This window comes from Tupaia chinensis, unplaced genomic scaffold, assembly GCF_000334495.1.
Source record: "Tupaia chinensis unplaced genomic scaffold, TupChi_1.0 Scaffold000086_1, whole genome shotgun sequence".
In the NCBI taxonomy this organism is placed as follows: Eukaryota; Metazoa; Chordata; class Mammalia; order Scandentia; family Tupaiidae; genus Tupaia; species Tupaia belangeri.
In genome coordinates this window covers 656088-683278 of record NW_006159548.1, presented here as the reverse complement: position 1 = coordinate 683278, position 27191 = coordinate 656088, and the positions used below count along the sequence as shown (strand labels likewise).

The 27191-nt window shown below is 37.1% G+C and overlaps 1 long non-coding RNA gene across 1 annotated transcript in view; it reads left to right on the top strand.

Annotated features, from left to right (window-relative positions):
• Nucleotides 1-23382, top strand: part of LOC102493598 (uncharacterized) — an 86551-nt gene extending 63169 nt beyond the window's left edge. Inside the window, exon 3 of the long non-coding RNA XR_003548477.1 lies at nucleotides 23296-23382. This is a non-coding gene — a long non-coding RNA (uncharacterized LOC102493598). The remainder of the gene's footprint in view (nucleotides 1-23295) is intronic.
• The last annotated feature ends 3809 nt before the right edge of the window (nucleotides 23383-27191 follow it).

Sequence of the window (27191 nt, the reverse complement as noted above, 5' to 3'; positions counted from 1 at the left end):
ATAACATGTAGCAACACTTTTTTCTTTTAGGACTAAATAATATAAATATTTATTCTCTTTTTCCCTTTATCTGTCAACTGATATTCAGGTTGTATCCTTATCTTGGCTATTAGGAATAATGGAGCAGTGGACATGGGGATTTTCCTTGGACTCTTTTCTTACCTGTTTACAGCTTGTTTTTCCAAATCCTATTAAAATTTTACCACTTCTCTGATTCTTCCCCTCGCCATTTCACTCCACTGTGATTTTTCCCTTCTCTATTTCTTAGACAGAGACACAGAGAGAAAGAGATAATGAATCTCCATTATGCACTTGATGGCTCAACCCAAACTTTAGCCTTCATCTGGCCCAGCTCTGTATCATGGGCAAGAGCATGCCCAGCATGACCTAAACTGGTAACCTTCCCCTGTGGAGTTGCCTTGCAGAGTATTGTGTTTTACTGCTGTGCCACCATCTGGCCCTCTTATTATAGATCTTTATCATTCACTTTGTAGGTGGTCTTCTAAAGTTTTGAATATGGTTTTGATCTCTTTTCAGCAACATAAAACACTACTATGGGGAAGAAATCACCCATTCTACACTCTTGCATCCTTTGGTGTTCTATGCACATCATAATAGTTAATATTTGGGTAGTATTTATTGAGGACAGGCATTGGTTTGAATATTTTATATATATTGATTTATTTAATCCTCATAAGAATTTTATGGGGGCCAGCAGATGGCATAGTGAATAAGGCACTGGACTCCTACATGGCTGACTGCCATTTGAGTCCTGGATCCAGAGGCTTGCAACTCATGCCAGGCATGTGTGCATGCATGCCCAAAATCTTGAGATGAGAAAGGAGGAGAAGGGATTGTGGGATGGCCATTCCCTCAGGGAGGTGTTTTCTCACTTTCTTTTTCTCTGTCTCTCTAGCAGAAGCACGTGCCCTATAGCAAAAATCTCTCATAAATAAATAAATAAATAGAAGAACTTTATGAAGAAAATACTCTTCTGCCTCTTCTTATACACAATAGAACAAAATTATGAAGAGGTGAAAAAAATATTTGAAGAGACATAGAAAGTGGTGAAGCCAGAATTTAGATGGAAACATCTGGCTCCAGAGTCCTTGCTCTTGTGCACTATGTCAAAAAGAATCAATATGACAGGTAGTATGGACAAGTCAACACTGGTAGAAGTAAAAGGGTATAATACATATCCCTGTCTGTAGAGAATTTATCGGATATTTGCACAAAGAAGAGAGGTCCACAAAAATAGTGAAGCATACAATAAATAAACAATAACTCAATTAAAAAATACATACATGTACTATTAAGAGACACAGACCCACATACATTAATTTCCAAAATAAGAATGCCACAGAACAGTAGCTCTTTTTAATTTTTAATTTATTTATTTTAATATGCCAGATGGTGTATGTGCTCACCAATGAGACAGAGAGGCAGAGAAAAAGGGAGAGGGGAAAAGCAACCCTCAATGGGACTTGATCATGCCACTACAATCTCTTCTCCATTTCTCCATCCTCTCAGGATTTTGGGTATGCATGCCCAAGTGCTAGACATGTTTTTCAAGATTCTGGGACCAGAATTTGAATAGGGCAGTTGGCCATGTGGGATCAGGTTCCCTTAACCTCTTGGGCATAGGACTGGCCCCAGAACAGTAGTTCTTAATTAGAGATGGTCTTGCCCCTCAGGGAAATATTTGGGGGATGCTTTTGATTGTCACAATATCTCTGGGGGTCAGGATTAGGAGAAGGTGATTTGCTGCTGGCATCTAGTGGATAAAGGCCAGAGATGCATAGTCCCCACCACAAAAAATTGATTGGAAAACTGCTACAGAAGAATATTACAGGGTCAACTGGTGGTGGTGTGTTTGGGGCAGCTGGATCTCATATGGTTCCAACTTTGCAGTTTGAGTCCTAGACCCAACGGTTTGAAAAATATGTTGGGAACATGTGTGTACATGGCCAAAATCCCGAGAGGAGCCTGGAGGAGAAAAGATCATGGCATGGCCATGCCCCTGTAGGAAGTGATTTCTCACTTTCTCTGGCAAGTGCATATAGCCTATAGCAAAAAAACAAAAACATTTTTTAAAAAGAAATTTTAAATTAAATTAAATTTATTATTATTATTCGATTTGAGCAGAAAGAGTCAAATAGAGAGAGAGTGGGAAAGCAGACTACCAGATACAGGACTCAAACTGTGGTCGCCCATGTGGGAGTCCAGCACCTTAAACACAACGTAACCTGTGAGCCCCCAAAATACCTTTTTGAGAAGACTTTATATTTCTTACATGGTATACTTTCTATGGACTTTATAATTAGAGTCTGGTTGATCTTACTTTCTGCCTCTCCTACCTTTCTTTGTATTGTGGATTCCATAGACACATACCTGAAAATTTTGACAGTGAACAAATTTGGCGTAGGTGATTTACAAACAAGGGAGTTTGTGACAGTAATATGTATAATGGATATAGTAGCTCTTGGCAGCTTGCCAAGTAACACACCTACTAACTTTGCATATTAAAATGATGATTCATTTGTTTCTATCCTGGATTACTATCTGCTGTTGATACTGTAGTGAGCCCACTTCAGAGGAATTTTTGGAAGGAGAGTTGACTACAAGCCAGTATGGAATGACTTCAGCTCTTCATTTGTTTTTTGCCCTGCCTGTGAGAAGTTTCTGGTGTAAATAATTGAAAGGCAAGCCAGGCAACCTCTCCTAGGCTAGCCACTGAACTACTGAGTTTGTGAAGGAGTTTACTAAAGACTCACTACAAACCAGCTGTGTTATTAGGTTTAATGAAGGTAAAGAAAGAAATTTGAACATTTTTTCCTAAAAAATTTTATAGTCTCAGGCAGCCGGTGGCGTGGTGATTAAGGTCCTGGACACCCACATGGCTGACCAAGGTTTGAGTCCCAGAACTGGTGGCTTGAATATCATGCCAAGTGTGTGTGCGAGTATGCTCAAGCTCCCAAGAGGGGAATGGAGGAGGGATTGTGGCCTGGTTATTCCTCCAGGGGGATGATTTCTTACTTTCCGTCTCTTTCTCTCTCTGTCTCTGGCAGGTGCACACACCCTATGGCAAAAACTTAAAAATAAAATAAAGTTACAGTCTAGTAGAGAAGCAATACATGGCATTGACATATGAAATAACATGGAACTTATGTAAAAGAAGATGGGGACCAGCATGTGGCATAGTGGTTCAGGTGCTGGGCTCTCATGTGATCAAAAACTGTTTGAGTCCTGAAACTTGTGCTAGGCACACATCCATATGTGCTCAAAATTCCAGGAGGAGAATAGAGAAGGAACTGCAGTGTGGCCATTCCCCCGGGGGGATGATATCTCGCTTTTTGTTGCTGTGTGTGTCTTTCTCTGTCTCTGGCAAGCTCACGTGCCCTGTGGCTAAAATCTCTAAAAAAGGAAAACAATTATGAATCCCAGGGGCCAGCAGGTGGCATGATGGCTCAAGCACTGGAGTTCCACATAGTTAAACATGGTTCAAGTCCCAGACTGAGTGGCTTGAACATTACAACAAATAAATAAATAAACAAATGATAATTAAAAAAAAATCACAAATCTCCATCCCAACTAATCAGTCTTACCCCAGAGCCCACATTCCTAGCAGTGAAGCAGTTTATATGCTATATACTTTTGTTTTGTTTTGAGAGATTTTTTGCTATAAAGTGTGTGCCCTCACTAGAGAGACAGAGAAAGACAGAGAGACAGAAAGTGAGAAATTATCCCCCAGAAGGAAATGGCCATGCTGCAATCCCTTCTCCTCCTTCTCCTGTCAGGATTTTTGGTATGCACGCACATGAGCCTGGCATGAGTTTCAAGTTGTCAGATCCGGGACTCGAACCATGGTTGACTGGGTAGGAGTACAGTTCCTCAACCATTACACCACTTGCTAGCCCTGAGATTCATGATTTTTTATCTGTGTGTCTTGGACAAGTTATTTCACTACTTTGTGCCTCAGTTTCCTCATCTTAAAAGAGTGTAAATAAAGGAACTTTGAAGTTAATGAAATAGTGCACTATGGTACTTAGAACAGTGCCTGGTACATGGTAAGAACACAAGTAATCCAGATTGTTATTGATTTAACATAAATGTTGACAGGATGTCAAATAAAGAGGTTATTGGGAAGGGATGAAAGGTGAGTTTTAAATCTGGGATTGCAGGGGAATGAATATAGACCGATATAAGGTAAAGGACCCTTTGATATTAGAGGACTGATTCATAAGAAGAAATGAACTGGTTCATAATGGTGAGAGAAAAACAAACTGTGTTATTAGGGAATCAAATAGGTAAAACATATAAACATATATTCAGTTGATAGAATGTGGATCATAATACCCAATATGATTATGATGTATACTAATACAATGGAAGCTTGGTTTTTTTTTTTTTTTTTTTCCGTTTTGGAAGATGGATATGGTAGTAACTGCCTAGGAGAACATGAGGCAGATTAGAGTCTCTATTATTATTATTATTTTTAAATAAGTCGTTGGAAAAGTCAAGGTGTATTTTTCTATGTTTTTCTTTGCAAGAATATATCATGATTTTTCTGAGGACCCAATATTTATATATTTTTGCATTTAAGTTACTTGTAACTAAAGGATGGCACCATGAAAATAAAAACTCTTCTAGCTTTTGAATTTCTTTGCTTCCTGTAATATAAAAATCTGATATTTGGATACATTTATTTTTAAGGACTTAATTTATCTCAAATAATAAATTATATTTATTAAGTCCTTTCTATGTTCTATATCTTGGGCATTTATTTAATTTAATTCTTACAGTAATCCCACCAGGCAAGGAATATTATAATTGCTTTATAGATGAAGAAAGTGAATTGATCAGGATTAAGTAGTTTACCCAAAGTCATTCAACTAGTGAGTGGCAGGTTAGATTCAAGCTGGGTACATTAGGGTAGAGTCAAATTGTACCAAAAGATTAAAAACTTCTCAATAGGAAGGAAGTAGATGTATAAGAGGAATTCATTGGGTGTTTGAATTTCATTGCAATTAAAATGAGAGTTGAAATAGTTCACATATACATTCAACAACTGAGTATCTTGTATGTATCAGATACTACTGTTCTAGACACTGGAGATATGCAAGTAAACATAAGGGATAAAAAAAAGGAAAAAAAAAAACCTTTTATGGCACTTGCCTATTAGGAGAAACAATCAAGAAATAAGATAAATAGGTAAAATATATAGTATAGTAAGTATCAAGAGGAAAATAATTAAGCAGGAAGGGGACATAGAAATTTTTGGTGATGAATGCTGAAATATTAGGTAGAGTGACCATAGAAGGTTTCAGTGTGAAGGGGACACCTGGGGGAAGACCTCAAAAAACTGATGGAGAAAACTATGTGGGTATCTGGGGATAGTGTGGTCCAAACAAAAGGAACCAGCTGCTGCATAGGTATGCTTGATCAGGGATGGAGGCCAGTGTGATTAGAGAGGACTGAGTAAGAAAGAGTTGTGGAGATGAAACTGGAGTGTTTTGAGTGGAGAAAGAATTTGATCTATCTGATTTAACTTTTTTCCCCCATAAGGCATATATGCTTGCTAGAGAGAGAGAGAGAGAGAGAGAGAGAGAGAGAGAGAGAGAAAGTGAGAAATCACTCTTCAGAGGGGACGGTCATGCCACAATCTCTTCCCCTCCATGAGATTATGGGTATGCACATACTTGCTCAATGTGATTTTTCAAGTCACTAGGTCTGGGACTCGAACCATGGTTGACCATGTAGGAGTCCAATGCCTCAACCACTACACCACCTGCTGGCCCCTGACTTAACATTTCAGTAGAACTGTCTTGACTGGGTTGTATAGGGTGGGGGTGGGGGGGCTAAAGGCAGAAGCAAGATAGATCAGGAAAAATTGCAGTAATTCAACTGAGAGATATTGATGGTTTGTTTGAGGTAGAATGGTAGCAATGGAAGTGGTGAAACAATATTGTATTCTGGATATTTTTCAAGGTAAACCTGGTGGAATTTACTGATGTTCCAAAGATGAAGATTTTGGAGGGTTTCAATAAATTTTGGATAGAGCAGTGTAGTGTTTGGTTTGATACAAAAATGTAGAATTCTAAACTAGTTGACCTACATATAAGAACTACTCTCAGAAGGCAGTGAGGATTTCTTATTCAAGCAAGATGAAAATCCTGACATCTTCCTTTTGTTGCCTTATAATTTCTGACTAGAACACAGAAGTGCAGAGAGCTGCAAAATTGCAAATGAAAATAATAGGGGAAGGACAGATGATGAAGCACATGCCCACGTGTTCTTTAAGCCATCAGGGTATATTTATCTCTGAATGGTTGTGCTGTGCTTTCCAGGATATTATAAAGTCCAGCATAGGATAAGGGGGTAAAGGGAAGACCATTTCTTGGGTTCTACTTTTACTCTATGCTTGGTACTTCCCCTGTGTTATTACATTTACTCCTCACAAGAACCCCATGATACCTACTGTTTATACAGGGAAGTGAGGATCGAATTGCTTTCATTACTTGCTCGAGGTAAACTACAGAATAAAATTTCCAATCCAGTCTGGGGCCCAAGCCCACAACCCTTCCTACCCACTTCCAGAACTGGCCAGAGCAGCTGGAGGTCTGTTCTGAAAGCATGGCCTGAGAAATACTACTAGCCTCTTGAGAGACTCCTTGAAAAAAAGTTTTGTGATCCAATACAAACACTGCATCATTGCATTCTGTATCTCCCATGACATTACTGGTTCGGAAAAACCCCATTGTACTTTTCCCCAAACTTAGTTTTCTTGTACTACTTACTAACCTCTAGAACTGGTGTTCTGCGGAACATACTACAGGAAATGCTATATATATAGCTATAGGGCGCGTGTGCTCACCAGACAGACAGAGAGAGACAGAGAGACAGAAAGCGAGAAATCACCCCCCCCCCCAGGGGATGTTTGGACGTTTAATGGTATCTAGTGTTTTTCGTATATTATTCTCATTTTTTTGGATTATTTTTTCAGTCTTTGTCGTTAATTTTTTAGGCAAGGGATTTTGTCTTCTGCATCTGAGATTTGATCCTCTGTACGATCTAGTCTGCTTTGAATACTTTCATGTTAGGTTTTGATTTCCTATATTACAGCTTTCATCTCTAACAGTTCTGTTTGAGTCTTTTCTATGATGTGTGTTTCCTCTTTCAGATCCTGCAAGAACTTCCTCACCTCCTGGAACTCCTAGGCTTTATTCTCCTGCCTCTTCTGGAGTTCATTGTCTCTCTTATTTTGCATCTCTGTTAACTTTGTCACTATGAATATTCTAAATTCTTTTCTTTATAGTTGACTTCAACTTAAATGCATGGTTTGTTAAACAAACTGTAAACAAATATTTACCATGTCTGTTACTGTTACATGTAACACACAGGAACAGCTTTTAACAGAAATTCATTGATACACATCCTTCCAACACTTTTTAAAATTTTAAATACAGGTATCAAAACAATCCTGAACATATATTTTTAAATTAAAGTTTATTTTTATTTCTTTTCCATACCTTCACTTGACATAGCACAGCATACAAAATGCAATTTTCCAGCCAGAATACACTGCAGAGTGGCTTAAACATACATGTTATGGTCAATAATAATTTTTCATTCCTTGTTTCTTGTGTATATATATATCACCCCCCAGGGGGGATGGCCATGCCGCAATCCCTTTTCCTCCATTCTCCTCTTGGGATCTTGGGCACGCACGCACTTGTGCCTGGCGTGAGTTTTAAACCACCAGGTCCGGGACATGAACCGCGGTCAACTACATGGGAGTCCAGTGACATAACCATTACGCTAACTGCTGGTCCCTATATTTCTTATTTTATATATATATATTATATACACCCTATTTCTCACCCTTTGCCATTTCCTATCCTCTTCCTACCCTGTCTCTGGTTTCTGCATTTGCTTTCCATTCCTTTATTTTTTCTCATATGGTATTGATTCAGAAAATATCTTAATTAATCTAAGTACTTTCAACAGTAAGTTCAGCTGATATTTACATATCTGTGAACAAATGTTGGCTTTTGGCATGAAACTCTGGATAGAATTGTCCTTCTTCTCTTCCATCTCTGTTAGTTTTGTTATTATGAATACTCTAAATTCTTTATCAGACATTTCCATGATTTCCATTGAACTGTTTGTGGATGAAGAGGAGTTATTGTTTTCCCTAGGGGGTGAGGTATTTTCTAGGGAGTGAGGTATTTTCTCGGTTTCCCATATTTCTTGTGACCCTGTGGTGATTTCTAGTCATCTAATGGATTATCTGTTTCTTCCTAAATTCTAGATGATCAATCCGAGTGATCAGAGGCGCACAGGAGGATGTGTTCAGCAAACTCTTTGGCATTGCTTTTTTCTTCCAGGGCAGATTTTCAGCAGAGCATCTTCATTGCTCTTATGGCTGAAATCACTAGGTCTCAGCTCTCATGGCAGACTCAGTCTTCTTCTGGTCTGCCCTTTTTTTGCCAGGGTAGATTCTCAGCAGAACATCTTCATTGCTCTTATTTCTGAAATCACTAGATCTCAGCTTTCATGGTGGACCGAATATTCTAAATTCTTTATCAGACATTTCCACGAGTTCCATTGTATGGTCTGTGGATGAAGAGGAGTTATTCTTTTCTCTTGGAGGGGAGGTATTATCTTGGTTTCTTGTGTTTCTTGTGCTTTTGTGGTGATTTTTAGTCATCTGCTGGGTTAAAAGATTCTTCCTAATTTCTAGAAATTCAATCTGAGTGTTGGGGGGGAGGGGTGAGAAGAGGTGATCTGCAATATCTTTGCCATTCCGTTTTTATCCCTTTATGCAGCAGATTCAGTGGGTATTGAGGAATATAATGGATATTGAGGAATATGTGGACCCTAGTAGTATTTGGATGTTTGACTACATTTCCCTTCGATTTGTCTAGATACTCAGTGCATGGAAACTCAGCCACAAAGTGTGAGGTAAAAATAAAAAGGATTAAAAAAAAGAGAAAGGAAAGAAGAGAGACAAAGAGAGAAAAAGAAGAAGAAAAAAGAAAAAGCAGCCAAAAGTTTATTATTAAAAAAAAAAACAAAAAATGGAAACCATGTCATGTGCAAGTGCACCATGTGAAAGCTCTAGTTCTCAACTGCAATGGAGGAGTCTTCTTCTGAAGGCCTGCCCCTTGTCTCTCTTACATGGGAGGGAGAAAGGGGATTATTAGCAAGATAAGGGAGGATCTGAAAGCCAAGAGAATACTTTACCTTAAAAAATTCAAAAAAAGGGAACCAGCAGTTAGCGTAATGGCTATGTCGCTGGACTCCCACATAGTCGACCGCGGTTCGTGTCCTGGACCCGGTGGCTTAAACTCATGCCGGGCGTGTGTGCGTGCGTGCCCAAGATCCCGAGAGGAGAATGGAGGAGAAGGGATTGCGGCGTGACCATCCCCCCTGGGGGGTGATTTCTCGCTTTCTGTCTCTATGTCTCTCTCTGTCTCCCACTGTCTGGCGAGCGCACGCACCCTATGACAAAAACCTCTCAAAAAATACATATATATACCAAAAAAAAAAATTCAAAAAAAGAAAAATTACCTCCCCTCCAAAAAAGAAGACAGAGGCAGAGAGAGACAGAGAGAGGCAGAGAGAGACAGAGACAGAGAGAGACCAAGAGAAGGATATGGGGGCTCCCTACCACTTGAGACTGGGGGCTGGAGGCTGAATTATCAGTAGACAATCTTCATTTCTCTTATTCCCCGAAAGCAGTAGTTCTCAGCCGCATTCTCATTTTCCCATCTTTTAATTGGGTTAATAATTTTCTTCTGGGTAAGCCACTTGAGTTCCTGTGTATTCTGGTTATCAGTCCCTTATCTGAGGCACAGTTAACAAAAACTCTCTCCCATTCCAAGGGTTGTCAATTCACATTAATTACTGTGTCCTTTACTATGCAGAAATTTCTTAATCTGATGTAATCCCACCTGTTTATTTTGGGGATTATTGCCTTTGCTTTTAGGGTCTAGCTTAAGAAGTCTTTACCTACCCTAATGTCTCCCAGAGTTTCCTGTGTTTTCCACCAGTAGTTTTATAGTTTGTGGTCTTAGGTTTAGATCTTTGATCCAGTTTGAGTTGATTTTTGTTAATGGTGACAGATAGAGGTTCAGATTCATCTTTTTGCAGGTGGAAACCCAATTTTTCCAGCACCATTTGCTAAGGAGGTTTTCCTTTTCCCACTGGATTGACTGGTACCTTTTGTCAAAGACCAGTTGGCTGTATGTTTTTGGGTTTATTTCTGGGATCTCTAATCTGTTCCATTGGTCCTCATGTCTGTTTTTGTGCCAATACTGTGCTGGTTTTTATTATCATAGTGTGTAATATATTTTGGGGTCAGGAAGGGAGATGACACCAACTCCACTCTTCTTGGGCAGGATGGCCTTGGCAATAAGAAGTCTTTTATGATTCCAGATAAATTCTAGCATTGTCTTTTCTAGATCTGTGAAGAATGTCTCATAATTTTATGAGGATAGCTTTAAGTATGTAGATTAATTTGGGTAGCGTTGCCATTTTGATTATATTAACTCTTCCAGTCCAGGAACACTGGATGTCCTTCCACTTCTTTGTGTCCTTTTTGATTTTTAAAACAATATTTTTATAGTGTTCCTTATAGAGGTCCTTAACTTCCTTAGTTTTATTCCTAGGTATCTTATACTTTTTGTGGCTATGGTAAATGGGATTACTTTCTTCAGTTCTGTCTCTGTCTGCTTGTTGTTTGTATATGGAAATGTTATGGATATTTTGTAAGTTAATTTTGTATTCTGCTGCTTTATTGTATGCATTTATTACTTCAAGAAGTTTTTATGTGAATACTATTGGGTCTTCTATATATAGAATCATACCATCTGCAAATAGACATAATTTAAACTCTTCCTTCCCTATTGGAATGTCTTTTATTTCATTCTTTTGTCTGATCTCATTGGCTAGGACTTCCAGTACTATATTGAATAGGAGTGGAGAGAGTGGGCAGCCTTATCTAATACAGTTTTTAGTGGAAAAGCTTTTAGCTTTCCCCCATTCAGTATAATATTAGCTATAGGTTTTTCATAGATGGCTTTTATTATGCTAATAAACAATCCTCTTTTGCCGATTTTACTGAAAGTGTTAATCATGAAGGAATGTTGTATTTTGTCAAATACTTGTTCTGCATCGATTGAGATGATCATATGGTTTTTATCTTTCTTTCTGTTAATATGGTGTATTACATTTATGGTTTTGTGAATGTTGACCCAACCTTGCATCCCTGGAATAAAACCTACCTGGTCGTGATGAATAATCTTTTTTATATGCTGTTGAATATGGTTAGCAAATATCTTGTTGGGATTTTTGCATCTATATTCATCTGAGATATAGGCCTATAGTTTTCATTTTTTGTCATATCCTTATCCATTTTGGGAATGAGGGTAATGGAAGTTTCATAGAATGAATTTGGAAGGGTTTCTTTTTTTTTGATCCCCAGAAACAGTTTGAGTAGAATGGGGGTTACCTCTTCTTTAAAAGTTTTGTAAAATTCAGCAGTGAAGACATTGGAACCTGTACTTTTCTTTGTTGGGAGGTTATTTATTACTGATTCAATCTCATTGCTTGTTACGAGTCTATTCAGGCTTTCTATGTCCTCCTGAATCAATCTTGGTAGATTGTATGTGTCCAGGAATTTGTTCATCTCATCCAGATTTTCTTCTTTGTTGGCATATAGTTGTTCATAGCATACTCTACTGATGTTTTGTATTTCTATTATGCCTGTTGTAATGTTGCCTGATTGTCATTTTGATTTATTTGGTTTCTTTCTCTCTTCTTAGTTAGCCTAGCTAATGTTGTGTCAATCTTGTTTATCTTTTCAAAGAACCTGCTTTTGCTTTCATTTATTTTCTGTATAATTTATTTTCTGTTTCATTTCTTTCTTTTTTTTTCTTTTTCTTTTTTTTTTTTTTTAGAGGTTTTCACTACAGGGCACATGCGCTCACCAGACAGACAGAGAGAGACATAGAGACAGAAAGCGAGAAATCACCCTCCCAGGGGGGATGGTCACGCCGCAATCCCTTCTCCTCCATTCTTCTCTCGGGATCTTGGGCACGCACGCACACGCGTCTGGCGTGAGTTTTAAGCCACTGGGTCCGGGACGCGAACCACAGTCGACTATGTGGGAGTCCAGCAACATAGCCATTACGCTAACTGCTGGTTCCCTGCTTCATTTGTTTCTGATCAAATCTTTATTATTTCTTTTCTCCTGGCATTCTTTTGATTTTTGTTGTTGTTGTTTCTCCAATTCCCTGAGGCATGATGTTAAGTTGTCCTTTTGGCACATATTCATGTTTTTTTTTGTGTGCACCAATTACTATGAACTTTCCTCTTATGACTGTTTTTTTGCAGTGTCCCATAAATTATGGAAACTTGTATATTCATTATATTTTTTCCACGAATCTTTTGATTTCAATCTTAATCTCTTCAGTAGTCATGAAGTCATTCAGAAGTAGGTTATTTAGTTTCCATGTATTTGTGTGTTTTCAAGGGTTTTTCCCTGAGATTAATATCAAGTTGCATTCCATCATGGTTAGAGAAGATGCTGGATATAGTTTCTATGCCTTTGAATCTGTAAAGGCTGGCTTTATGCCCTATTATGTGGTCAGTGTTTGAGAAAGTACCATGCAGGGCTGAGAAAAATGTATATTTTGTGTTTTTTTGTGGAAAGTTCTATAGATGTCCGTCAAGTTCATTTGATTTATGGTATCATTTACTTCCTCAATCTCTTTTGCTTATATTTTGTCTCGCTGATCTATCTAAAGGAGATAATGGGGTGTTGAGATCTCCAGCAACTAGTGTGTTACAGTCTATCTCTCCTTTTAGATCTCTCAGTCTTTTCTTTATGTATTTTGGTGCTCCTAAATTCGGTGCATAGATATTTATAAGCATTATATCTTCTTGGTGCATTAGCCCTTTTACTACTATATAATGCTCCTTTTTGTCTCTTCTTACAGTTTTTATCTTAAAGTCTGTTTTGTCCAAAATCAGTATAGTGACTCCAGCTGTTTTTCGGTTTCCATTTGCATGGAATACCTTTTTCCAGTCCTTCACTTTTTTTTAAAAATTTATTTTATTTTATTTTTTTATTATCATCATCATAATCTTCTTTATATTACATTGGATTACATATAACTTTACAGTGTATTACATTGTTTTTTCAAAAGGGAATGCCATGCATGTCCGTCAGTACAGAGACATTAATCTCCCCACTTCAACAATCAATATCTTTTCTATGTTTTCCCCAATCATTATTTTTATTATTCTAATTATTTTTTAAAACAGTCAATTGCTATTTCTCATTTTGCTTGTAAAAATACTTTGCCCATCATGAAATACTTCTCAGACCAATGCAGTTGAGAATACCATACATGTCATCATCAACAGTTAATAAGCCCTATCTGTTTCTCACTAACGTCCTACCTCTCTATTGTTCACTTGCTATCTTTCTCTATCCTCTTCTCTTCACTTACCCCATTCCACACTGTCCTATTCTCATTAAGTACCTTCACTGTTTTTATGTCCTCCGAATTTTTGCTCTCTATTATAGAGTGCGGATAGTCGGTATATATTGAGTGGATACATACAATATCTTTCTTTCATAGCCTGGCTTACTTCACTCAGCAATAGATCCTCCATATCTGACCATTTTCTATCAAATTCCAGGGTCTTGTTATTTTTTATGGCTGAGTAGTATTCCATAGAGTATATATACCACACTTTTCCAATCCATTCATCAGTTTGTGGACATTTAGGTTGGTTCCATGTCTTGGCAATTGTGAATAATGCTGCAATAAACATGGATGTGCAAGCACTTTTCTGACTGAGCGTTCTCCTGTCTTTTGGGTAAATACCCAGAAGTGGGATTGCTGGATCAAATGGTAGTTCTATTTGTAGATCTTTGAGGAACCTCCATATTGTTCTCCACAGTGGTTGAACTAGTTTACATTCCCACCAACAGTGTAGGAGGGTTCCCTTTTCACCACATCCCCGCCAACACTTATCACTTTTTATATTCTTAATCTTTGCCATTCTGACAGGGGTTAGGTGGTATCTCATTGTGGTTTTTATCTGCATCTCCCTTATGATGAGGGATGTCGAGCATTTCCTCATATGCTTTTTGGCTGTTCGTATGTCTTCCTTAGAGAGACTTTTGTTCAGCTCACTTTCCCATCTTTTAATCGGGTTAATCATTTTTTTTCGCATAAGGCACTTGAGTTCCCTATGTATTCTCGTTATCAGTCCCTTGTCTGAGGCATATTTAACAAAAATATTTTCCCATTCTGAGGGTTGTCGGTTCACACTTGTTACTGTGTCCTTTGCTGTGCAGAAACTTCTTAGTCTAATATAGTCCCACTTGTCTATTTTAGGGATTATTGCCTGTGCTTTGGGAGTCTTATTTAAGAAGTCTTTGCCTACTCCAATGTCTCCCAGAGTTTCCCCAGCATTTTCCACAAGTAGTTTTATTGTCTGAGGTCTTAGGTTCAGATCTTTGATCCATTTTGAGTTGACTGTTGTTAATGGTGAAAGATGGGGGTTCAGTTTCATCTTTCTGCAGGTGGATACCCAGTTTTTCCAGCACCATTTACTAAAGAGGTTTTCCTTTTCCCAATGGATTGACTGATATCCTTTGTCAAAGATCAGTTGGCTATAAGCTTTGGGAGTTATTTCTGGGGTCTCTATTCTCTTCCATTGGTCCACATGTCTGTTTTTATGCCAATACCATGCTGTTTTGATGACCACAGCTTTATAGTATATCTTGGGATCAGGGAGTGATATGCCTCCTACTCCATTCTTCTTACGCAGGATTGCTTTTGCAATACGAGGTCTTTTATGGTTCCAGACAAATTCTATAATTGTCTTTTCTAGATCTCTGAAGAATATCTCTGGTATTTTGATTGGAATTGCATTAAACATGTAGATTAATTTGGGTAGAATTGCCATTTTGATTATGTTAATTCTACCAATCCAGGAGCATGGGATGTCCTTCCACTTTTTTATGTCACTTTCAATGTCTTTTTTAAGATTCTCGTAGTTTTCTTTATAAAGGTCTTTGACTTTCTTAGTTAGGTTTATCCCTAGATATCTTATACATCTTGTGGCTACGGTGAAAGGGATTCCTTTCTTCAGCTCTGCTTCATTCAACTTGTTGTTCATAAATAGAAATGCTATAGATTTTTGGATATTGATTTTGTATCCTGCCACCTTACTGTATTCACTTATTACTTCAAGCAGTTTTTTCATGGATACCTTTGGGTCTTCTAAGTATACCATCATGTCATCTGCAAATAAAGATATTTTCAACTCTTCTTTGCCTATTCGAATGCCTTTAATACTGTTCTCTTCTCTGATTGCAATAGCTAAGACTTCCAGTACTATATTAAAGAGCAGTGGAGAAAGTGGGCAGCCTTGCCTAGTACCTGTTTTCAGAGGAAAAGCTTTCAGCTTTTCCCCATTCAGTATAATATTAGCTGTAGGTTTTTCATAGATTGCTTTTATTGTGTTCAGAAATGACCCTTCTATACCAATCTTACTGAGAGTCTTAATCATAAAAGGATGTTGTATTTTATCAAACGCTTTCTCCGCATCAATTGAGATGATCATATGGTTTTTATCTTTCTTTCTGTTAATGTGGTGTATTACATTTATGGTCTTGCGTATATTGAACCACCCTTGCATCCCTGGTATAAAGCCTACCTGGTCGTGATGAATGATCTTTGTTATATGTTGTTGGATACGATTTGCGAGTATCTTGTTGAGAATTTTCGCATCTATATTCATCAATGATATTGGTCTGTAGTTTTCCTTTTTTGTCATATCCTTATCTGTTTTGGGGATGAGGATGATGGAGGCTTCATAAAATGAATTTGGAAGGTTTCCTTCCTTTTGAATCTTTAGAAATAATTTTAGTAAGATAGGGGTTAATTCTTCCTTGAAAGTTTTGTAGAATTCACAAGTGAAGCCATCTGGGCCTGGGCTTTTCTTTGTTGGGAGATTATTAATTACTGATTCAATCTCCTGGCTTGTTATAGGTCTATTCAGATTCTCTATGTCTTCCTGATCCAATCTTGGTAGTTTATATGCATCCAGGAATTTGTCCATCTCCTCCAGGTTATCTTGTTTGTTGGCGTAAAGTCGCTCATAGTATCCTCTAATGATATTATGTATTTCTGCTATGTCCGTGGTAATATTGCCTGTTTCATCACATATTTGATTAATCTGGTTTCTTTCTTTCTTCTTCTTGATCAGTCTAGCCAATGGAGTATCAATCTTGTTGATCTTTTCAAAGAACCAGCTTTTGCTTTCATTTATTTTCTGTATGGTTCGTTTATTTTCTATTTCATTTATTTCTGCTCGAACCTTTATTATTTCTTTTCGCCTGGCATTTTGGGGGTTCGTTTGTTGTTGTTTTTCCAGTTCTCTGAGGCATGATGATAAGTTATCTACTTGCCATCTTTCCATCCTTTTCTTATGTGCACTAATTGCTATGAATTTCCCTCTTATGACTGCTTTTGCTGTGTCCCATAGGTTCTGGACACTTGTGTCCTCATTATCATTTGTTTCCATAAATTTGTTTATTTCAGCCTTAATTTCTTCAGTAGTGAAGAAGTCATTCAGAAGTAGGTTGTTCAGTTTCCATGTGTTCGTGTGTTTTCGGGGTTGTTTCTTGAAATTAATCTTGAGTTTAATTCCATCATGGTCAGAGAAGATGCTGGGTACAGTTTCTATGCCTTTGAATCTGTAAAGGCTTGATTTGTGTCCTAATATATGATCTATCTTTGAAAAGGTTCCATGTCGGGGTGAGAAAAATGTATATGTTGTGGATGTAGGGTGGAAAGTTCTATAGATATCTGTCAAGCCCATTCCATTTATAGTATCATTTAAGTCCTGTATCTCTCTATTTATTTTCTGTCTAGAAGATCTGTCTATAGGAGATAACGGGGTGTTGAGATCTCCAACAATTATAGTATTTTTCCCTATGTCTCCTTTTAGCTCCAGCAGTCTTTCCTTCACATATTTAGGCGCACCTGAGTTGGGTGCGTAGATATTTATAAGGGTTATATCTTCTTGCTGGATTACCCCATCTACTATTATATAATGCCCTTCTTTGTCTCTTCTTACAGTCTTTGTTTTAAAATCTATTTTGTCTGAGATCAATATCGCTACTCCAGCCTTTTTCTGATTTCCATTTGCATGGAATATCTTTTTCCAGCCCTTGACTTTTAGTCTATGTATATCTTTATCCATAAAGTGAGTTTCTTGTAGGCAACAGATAGAGGGTTTCTGTTTTCTTATCCATTCAGCTAGTCTATGTCTCTTAACTGGGGAATTTAATCCATTGACATTCAATGTAATTATCGATATTTCCATACCTGATCCTATCATTAAGTGAGCCATTTTCTTAGTTGTTTTTTGTTCTCGTATAACTGTCTCTGATTTTTTAGTTTTCCTGGTATAGTACTCCCTTCAAAACCTCTTGAAGAGCTGGTCTGGTGTTGGTAAATTCCTTCAAATTTTGTTTATTTGAGAATGTTTTTATCTTTTTTTCCCATATAAAAGATAATTTTGCCGGGTATAGTATTCTTGGTTGAAATTGTTTTTCACTCAACACTTTGACTATGCTTCCCCATTCTTTCCTTTCCTGCATTGTTTCTGCTGAGAGATCCGATGTTAGCCTGATGGGGTGACCTTTGTAAGTAACCTGGCGTTTCCCTCTTGCCAACTTTAGTATCTTGTCTTTATCTGTTGTTTTTGCCAGTCTGGCTATGATGTGCCTTGGAGATGATCTTCTTGGGTTGATTCTACTTGGGGTCCTCTGTATTTCTTGGGTCTGGATATTTGAATGCCTTTCTAGATTTGGAAAGTTTTCTTCCAGGATCTCATGGAATAAATTTTCCAGGCCCTTATTATTTTCTTCCTCCTCCGGAATACCAATTATCCGAATGTTGGGGCGCTTGATGGTGTCCAGTATTCCTCGTATATTATCCTCATTTTTCATGGTTGTTTTCTCAATCTTCTTGATACTTTTATCTAGGTCAGATGTTTTGTCTTCTACGTTAGAGATTCGGTCTTCTGCCTGGTCTAACCTACATTTAATGCTTTCAAGGGAGGTTTTGATTTCCTCTATCACATTCTTCAAACCTAGAAGTTCCATCTGGTTCTTGTTTAGGGTATCCATTTCTTCTTTCAAGTCATTAAAGGACTTCCTCATCTCCTGGAGCTCCTTGTCTCTTTTCTCTTCCATCTCAGTTAGTTTGGTCACTACAAATATTCTGAATTCCTTATCAGACATGTCCACGACGTCCATTGTATTGACTGTGGGTGATGTAGGATTGATGATTTCCCTTGACGGAGAGGCCTTTTGTTGGTTGCTCATATTTCTTGAGCCTTTGCGATTGTTTTTAGTCATCAGGTAATCTATATGTTTCTTGCCAACTTATTTCAGGTATCTCTGATTCATAAAAGTTGTACAGGCTTAGAAGATTGATGATTTCTCTTATGGTTGGCCTACCTATTACTCACAATTACCATTAACTGTTGCCACTAGCCCTGGAAGGCCCAAAGTGCTCGCTGTTTCTAAGGAGTAGTGAGCCTTCAACTGACCAAACAAGCAACACCCCAAGAGCAAAGAAAAACAAAATGGAAAAAGAAAATCGCGCACCGCGCGCTACTCAACTCACCAAAATTCAAACACTCCAAAGGCTAGTGGAAATGGATCAGACAATGAATGACAGTACCAGGTTGGTCGGGCCTGCAGCCTCAGTCCGCCTGGTGTCCGGAACTGCTGGCCGGCTCGATCCGGGTTTCGGGTGGGGAGGGGTGTGGGTTCGCCTTAAAGTCCCAGGCAACCAACCTGGAGTCCAAGGAGGAAGGATGGTGGGGATACGTGGAGTTGCGGTAGGGTCGGGCCTGCAGCCTCAGTCCGCCTGGGGTCCGGAACTGCTGGCCGGCTCGATCCGGGTTTCGGGTGGGGAGGGGTGTGGGTTCGCCTTAAAGTCCCAGGCAACCAACCTGGAGTCCAAGGAGGAAGGATGATAGTCAACTGCATGGGAGTCCAATGGCATAACTATTACTCCAACTCCTGGTCCCTCCAGCCCTTCACTTCTAATCTATGTATGTTTTTATCCATGAGATGGGTTTCTTGTAGGCAGCAGATGGAGGGTTTCTGATTTTTAATCCATTCAGCCAGTCTCTGTCTCTTGATCAGAGAATTTATTCCATTACCAGTCAACATTATTGACATTTCCAGGATTGTCCCTACCATTAAGTTTGCCATATTCTTGGGTGGTTTTTGTTCTCTTATTGCTGTCTGTCTGTCTTTAGTTTTCCTGGTATAGTACTCCTTTTAGAATTTCTTGAAGAGCTGGTCTGGAATTGGTAATATTTTCAGGTTTTGTTTATCAGAGAACATTTTAATCTTGTTTTCCAAGAAGGATTATCTTGCCAGGTATAGTATTCTTGACTGTAATTGTTTTTCATCTAACACTTTGAATGTATTTCCTCATTTTTACCTTGCTTGCATTGTATGTGATGAGAGGTCCAGTGTTAGCCTGATGGAATATCCTTTGTAAGTGACTTGACATTTCTCTCTTGCCCATTTTAGTATCTTGTCTTTATCTGTGGTTTTGGCCAATCTTAGTATCAAATGCCATGGAGAGGATCTTCTTGGATTGATTCTATTTGGGGTTCTTGGTATTTCTTGGGTCTGAATGTTTGAGGACTGTCTAGACATAGAAAGTTTTCTTCCAGGATTTCATGGAGTAGATTATCAATGCCCTTATTAGTGCCTTCACCCTCTCGGATACCAATTATTCAAATGTTTGGGTGTTTCATGGTATCTATTATTTCTTGTATATTATCTTCATTTTTCTTGGCTGTTTATTTTAGTATTTTGGATAACTTTTTCTAGGTCAAAGGTTTTGCCTTCTACTTACAAGATTTGATCTTCTGCATGGTCTGACCTACTTTTAATACTTTCGAGGGAGGTTTAGATTTCCTGTATTACAGGTTTCATATCCAACAGTTCTATGTGATTCTTCTTTATGGTATCCAATTCTTTCATATCATGGAAGGACTTCCTCATCTCTTGCAGGTCAATATCTCTTTCAATGCCCTTGTTAGTTTCTTCACCTTCTGGAGTACTGATGATCCAGATGTTTGGCCATTTAATGGTATCTGGTATTACTTGTATGTTATTCTCATTTTTTGAGAAAAAAAATGAGGATATTATTTTCTCAGTCTTTTTGGTGAAGTTTTCTAGGTCAAAGGTTCTATTTTCTACATCTGAGATTCGATCTTCTGCATGATCTAATCTGCTTTTAATACTTTCAAGGGAGGTTTTGATTTTATGTATTTCACCTTTTATCTCCAACAATTCTGCTTGTTTATATTTTTGGTATGTATTTTCTCTTTCAGATAGTGCAAGAACTTCCTCACCTCCTGGAACTCATTGTCTCCTTTCTCCTGCATCTTTGAGCATTTATTGTCTTTCTTCTCCTGCATCTCTGTTACCTTTGTCACTATGAATATTCTAAATTTTTTATCTGACATTTCCAGATTGTATTGTCTATGGAGGATCAGGAGTTATTCTTTTCCCTTAGGTGAGAGGTATTTTCTTGTTTTTTTTTTTTTTTTCATATTTCTTGTGCCTCTTTTGTGGTTTCTGATCATCTGATGGATTATACATTTTTTTTCCTAGTGTTTGCAGTTAAATTTGAGTTTTCAGAGGCATGTAGGAGGAGGTGGCCTACAATCTAAAGAATACCATTTTTCTCCCTTTATACAGCAGATTAATGGAAATAGAAGATTAGTCTGACCTAAAAGTATTCAGATATTTGACTACTGTGCACCTAGACCTCATTGTGTAGAGGCTGAGCAGAAAGTGAGGAAGGTAAAAAGAAAAGGAAAAGGGAAAGACAACAAAAGAAAAGAAAAGAAAAACAAGACAAAAACAATTTAAAAAGATAAAAACAAATTTAAAGCAGGAAATAAAAACCGCGTGGTGTGTTAGAGCTTCTCTGAACTCAGATATAGATGAACTCAGATATAGATGGCTGGTGATTTGCTTGTCCTATCTGGGTGGAGGAAAAGGTAGGACTATTGTTTCTTTTGGTGTGTTGAAGCCTAATGTTTCACTTGTCTATTTTTGGAACTATTGCCCGTGCTTTAGGGATCTTCCTTAAGAAGGATTTGCCTACTTCTAGGTCTCCAAGAGTTTTCTCCCAGTAGGTTTATAGTTTGAGGATTTATGTTTAGATCTTTGATGCATTTTTAGTTGATTTTTGTTAATGGTGAGAGAGATGGGTTTAGTTTCATTCTTCTGCAGGTGGATATCCAGCTTCCCCAGCACCATTTGCTTAAGATATTTTCTTTTTCTCACTGGATTATCTTGTTCTTTTTGTCAAAAATCAGCTGGCTGTATGTTTTGGGGTTCATTTTTGGGCTTCCAATTCTGTTCCATTGGTTTACTTGCCTGTTTTTGGATCAATACCATGCTGTTTCATTTTCACAGCTTTATACATTTTGAGGTCAGGAAGTGAGATGTGGTCCTACTTTATTCTTTTTGCACAGTATTGCTTTGGTGATATGGGGCCTTTTATAATTCTAGGCAAATTTTATGATTACTTTTTCTGTTTCTGTGAAGAATATCCTGGTAGTTGCATTTGCGTCTCTGGGAATTGCATTGAACTTATAGATTAATTTGGGTAGGATTGACATTTTGATTATATTTATTCTTTTTTTTTTTTTTTTTTTGGAGAGGTTTTTGTCTTAGGGCATGTGTGCTCGCTAGACAGAGAGAGACAGACAGAGAGACAGAAAGCGAGAAATCACCCCCCAGGGGGGTATGGCCACGCCATAATCCCTTCTCCTCCATTCTCCTCTCTGGATCTTGGGCACGCACGCATACGCGCCCAGCGTGAATTTTAAGCCACCAGGTCCGGTACTCAAACCGCGGTTGACTACATGGGAGTCCAGCAACATAGCCATTACGCTAACTGCTGGTCCCATTATATTTATTCTTATAATCCAGGAACATGGGATATTTTCCCACTTTTTATATTCTTTTCAGTGTCTTTGTAAAGTTTTTCAGTTTTTCTCATAGAAGAATTTTACTTCTTTGGTTAGGTTTATTCCCAAGTATCTTATTGTTTTTGTGGGTATTGGAAGTGGGATTGCTTTCTTCCATTTTATCTCAGTATGTTCATTGTTAGTGTATAAAAATGCTAGCAACTTTTGTATGTTGATTTTGTATCTTTTTTTTTTTTTTTTTTTTAGAGATTTTTGTTACGGGGGGTGCACTTGCCAGAAAGCTACAGAGAGACAGAAGGCAAGAAATAACTCCCCAGGGTGGATGGCCATGCTGCAATCCCTTCTCAATTCTCCTCTTGGGATCTTGGACATGCATGCACATGTGCCCGGCATGAGTTTAAGCCACCGGGTCAGAGACTCGAACTGTGGTCGACTACATCGGAGTCCATTGACATGGCCATTAGGCCAACTGCTGGTCCTGAGACTCCCTTCCTTTTAATCTTTAGACGTAGTTTGAGGAGAATCAAGGATAGTTATTAAGTTTTATAAAATTCAGAAATAAAGCCATTGGTGCCTGGGTCTTTCTTTTTTGGGAGACTTTTTATTACTGATTCAATTTTGTTGCTTGTTATTGGTCTATTCAGGCTTTCTATTTCTTCCTGATTCAATCTTGGTAAGTTATATGTGTCTAGAAAAAAATTGTTAGTTTTAATTTACAAAGCCTTTTGGGGGTCTCGATAATTTTTGAGTGAAAAGGGATCCTGAGACTAAAAATTTGGGAGCCTATGTATTAGATTTTATTTTAACCACTGATTACAATATAAAAATTAAACCCTCCCACCTGTTTCTGTTTGTGATCTCAATTCTGTAAAATTGTTGACATATACATGGATAAAAACCACAAAATATTCAGAAAGAGTGATAATCTTTGTTATGTTCACATAGATGATTTAAATTTTGAGTGTATCTGTTTTTCTTTTTAAAATTTCTACAGTGAATGTTAATGATTCTAATACTATCAGATGCCATTTAGAGCATATACTGATTTCACGATGATGCATTTGTACTTAACTGAATTAGAATAAATTCCATCAGATGTTTAGAATGAATTCCAATCCTACACAAGTTAGTCCTTGAATATAATTCCTCCCATTTTTGGAATAGAATAAAATCTTTCTAGCATCAGCATGGGCTTGATTTTTTTTTATTTCCTCTTAGACAATTTTCTACACTTTGTAGAGAACATTTCTGCAGAGAAGAGGATCGAAAATTTGATGTGAAGTCAGAAAAAAATGATAATGTGAAGAGAAAGGTAAAATTCTAGCAACCTTCATTCTGGGATTTTCTCTATCATGGTGAATTTAATTGTACTCAGTCTTATGAATTTCTCTCATGTAATTTATAGTTACATCAGAAACATTCTTATGAGCTTAATTAATACATTCATCTAGTCATTCATAAACACTCACTGGATGATTTCTGTTAACTAGTCAGTCTTCTTAAATGCTGTGATTACAAAGGTGAATAATTATGCCCCCCTTCTCTAGGGATCTAATAGTTTCCGAGAGTCAGACATATAAAGAAGTAATTGAGGTTTGATCTGACAAGCATTATGGTAGAGGGGTGTGCCAAAAATGATTCTACCATATAAAGTTTAGACGTTAGTTTATTGACTCAACCAGAATTTATTGAGTTCTAACTTAGTGCAGAGTATAATGATTGGGTTCAAAAGGTAATGGCAACAATTTTGCTTCTCTAAACTTGTAGTCTAGTTGAGAGACAATTACACACACACATACGCACACCCCAAATCAGCAGTGGTAGTTCAAAACAGTATGAGATTAAGTGCCAGTTACTTGTAGTAAGTATAGCTATAGGATTTCAGAGAAGAGACTTTCAGAGGCAGCAACATTTGCAAAACTTAATTGCAGAGCACCCTGAATGAACCTTGAACAGATAAGGTCACAGAAGAGGGAGAAGGGATCCAAGAGTGGGAAGTTAATAAAATAGTATGTACCTTTTGTTCTTTTGGGAACTGAAGACCTCTTTTTATAATAAATATTTCCTTTTCTGAAATTAAATTTGTGACATAACCTACCTGTACACATAAGTTAAAAATGAAATGATACGAAATAAAAAATAATGTTCTTACTTTAAGTTAGAAGTCAAAAAGGTATAATACACAGTTTATATTTCAGTATATAATGCTTAGCATGACTATACAAGTAGCGAAGATGAATTAGTCCAATGTTTTTACCTCCTAGTAATTACTAAGTCAGAATTTTTGAAGAAGCTAAATTAAAATTTCAACTGACATGAATTAGAGGAAAATTAAAGAGCAGAGGTATGGTGGACAGTAGAATAAAAACTATGCTAGGATAAGTAATGATAGACTAGACCTGTCTATATATGATAAGAAAAAAGAGGGAAATAACCTTAATTGCAGTAGGGATAACATGTCAAGACAAATTACAGATTGCTGAAGTGAGAAAATGAGACAGTGTGATATTCTTGCAAATAACCAAGACTTTGTTTATGCGTGTGCGTAAAAATAATTCCCTGTGTTGCTTGGGTTGGAGTTGAGACAGAATATTTCAGAAAGTAAATTGTATCTTGAAACTACATGTTGAGATATACATTCTTTCTTCAGTATCTAAAAGGACCACAGAGACCAAACATTCTGGTAGTCAACAAAAATTAGAGCTCTATTTAAAAAAGAAATAACAGTACAGGGGGCAATAGAGGAGTTTTGTGGGAGATCTCCAACTGTCACATAGAAAAGCTAGATTAAAAAATAACTGGGAATTCCAAGTAATTTCAGTTGGTAATTTTCATAATAGATTGCTTATTATTGCACCACAAACTTAATAGAATTATTAATGTGATGGGATATTTGCTTTGCAAGTATGTTAAGATTAATGGTATTTTACATTTTCACTGAAAAATATTTACATCGGCTACCAATGTGGATGACACAGGTATGTACTATTGGCTCAAGTGCTATGAGTGGTGTTGCCTTTTTAGAACATCGTTTTCTGCAATGGTGATCAACTCTTGGAAAAGTTTGGACAAAAAGTACAATCTTCCCACCTTACTAGATCTTATTTCAACATCATGTAATAGAAAAAGAGCATTTGTAATCATTTTCTTTGCAAACAGCATATTTCTTGTTTGATAGTTAAGACTTTGCAGGCATCTTCAAAAAAAAGGAATATTTAGGCTTAAAATAGTTCATGAATATTAACGTACAAAAATTAATTTTGTTATAGATAAAAATGAATTATATTCTAGGCTAAGATGTATTTGTTTTACATGAAATCTGGTGGTGTATTTACAAGTCACGTAGGCTGTGTTGAACTTTCCTATAGGTCACAGGACTTTAACAGAACTAGCCCAGTTTGCATCAATAGCACCTCTGATCACTTGACAGTCAAACAGGTCCATAAAGGATGTCAAAATATCCCCCAGGTGTGTCCCTTCTCCACTGTGACGTCCTATTACAGTATAACAATGTAAAAAGCGTTGGACTAAGTTTAAGCTACACTGTATAACTGATGCATCACAGTGAATTTTTAAAGAGGGGATGTGACCTTCTGTTGGGTAGAGCCTACTAGTAAAGACAAATACAACTGCAGGTTTTGATTTTAAAAAAGGGTGGGGATAGAGAAGCTTTTAGAAAGTTCTAACATCTTAATTTATCTTAAAATTCCCACCTCTATAGTTTCTCATGTTTCTATAATTTTTATACTCTCACAGCTCAAAGAGACAAAACTTCTTGGATAAAAAAAAGTGAGTTTGTGTGTTGTACTGACTCACTAGTCGATGCTTAAGCAGTGTTCTAATTCTAGCTGTCTGGCATGGGCATTTGTGATTAAAACTTTAGATGTAGATAATGTTCATTTTAGGAATATCATTCCTGAAATATCATGTTTGCTCACCACATCAATAAGATAACTGCTAGTTATGTAATTAAGGGGGGAAAAAGAAAGTGTGTGCAATAATTTTTATTTTGTAAAGCATAATCTTGCAGTGATGTGAATCTTTAAATCAAGTCTAAGTTAGGGAAGAATCAAGATCATATCTGATTTATCTTGGGACAACTGACCACAATTTCATCTAAGACTTCTTAAATCACTTTTCTCTTTTAGTGTCAGATCTCTTACTGTATTCCAATCAAAGTAGTTTATGGAAATTTGAAATTTATTTCAGTACTTTCCAGACGGTATTGTATAAGAGTTTTCTGTTTTCCATGGAGACATAGTTATTTTTGTAGTTCAGCATAAATACATACCAATTAATTATCTTTTCTTGGAGAGTGTTGGCACTTTTTCATGAGTCTTAGGTTCAAGAAATCTTTTGTGACTTGGTAATTTTATGATGAAAAGAATAGGACGATATCAACGACTGGTATTGTGTTTTATTTCTTTGGTATTTTCAATATCTACCATGGTTCCTGGCATATAACAGGCATTCAGTAAGTGCTTTTTGACTGAATGAATGGGGGAATAGATAAGTAAGTAGGTAGGGCCTTGGCTGAGCTTTTTCTGTTTAGCTTTCGCCTGCTAATGCTGCTGGCCAGCAGAGGGAGCCCAAGATCCATGATCAGAGAACAAAAATAGGAAAAGAAATTTCTAGCTATAGAAATGTAACTGTCAAGAAGGAAACATGAATTTGAAATCAACGAGAGCTTAATTTAAGGCTTCCAATAAAATATTACTTTTAGAATGCTAATCTTGACATAATATAAATAATATATTAGAAGAAAACATTTTTATTTGATTTTGAAATATGAAAGTACCTAAAAGTTTAGAGGAAATGAAGAGGAAATGAAGATTGTCAATAATTTTGACTCACACTTGAGTATATATATATTATTATTTTAAAATATATAATATGTAAAATGTATGGTCCTCAAGCAATGTGATTTTTTGTATTTTTATTTATTGAATGATTCCAATTGCCTATTAGAATAGTGCTTAGCACATATTTGCACTAAATAATTAAACTATTGAATTAAGAATCAATAACTAGACTCTATCATGGTGAATTTAATTGTACTCAGTCTTATGAATTTCTCTCATGTAATTTATAGTTACATCAGAAACATTCTTATG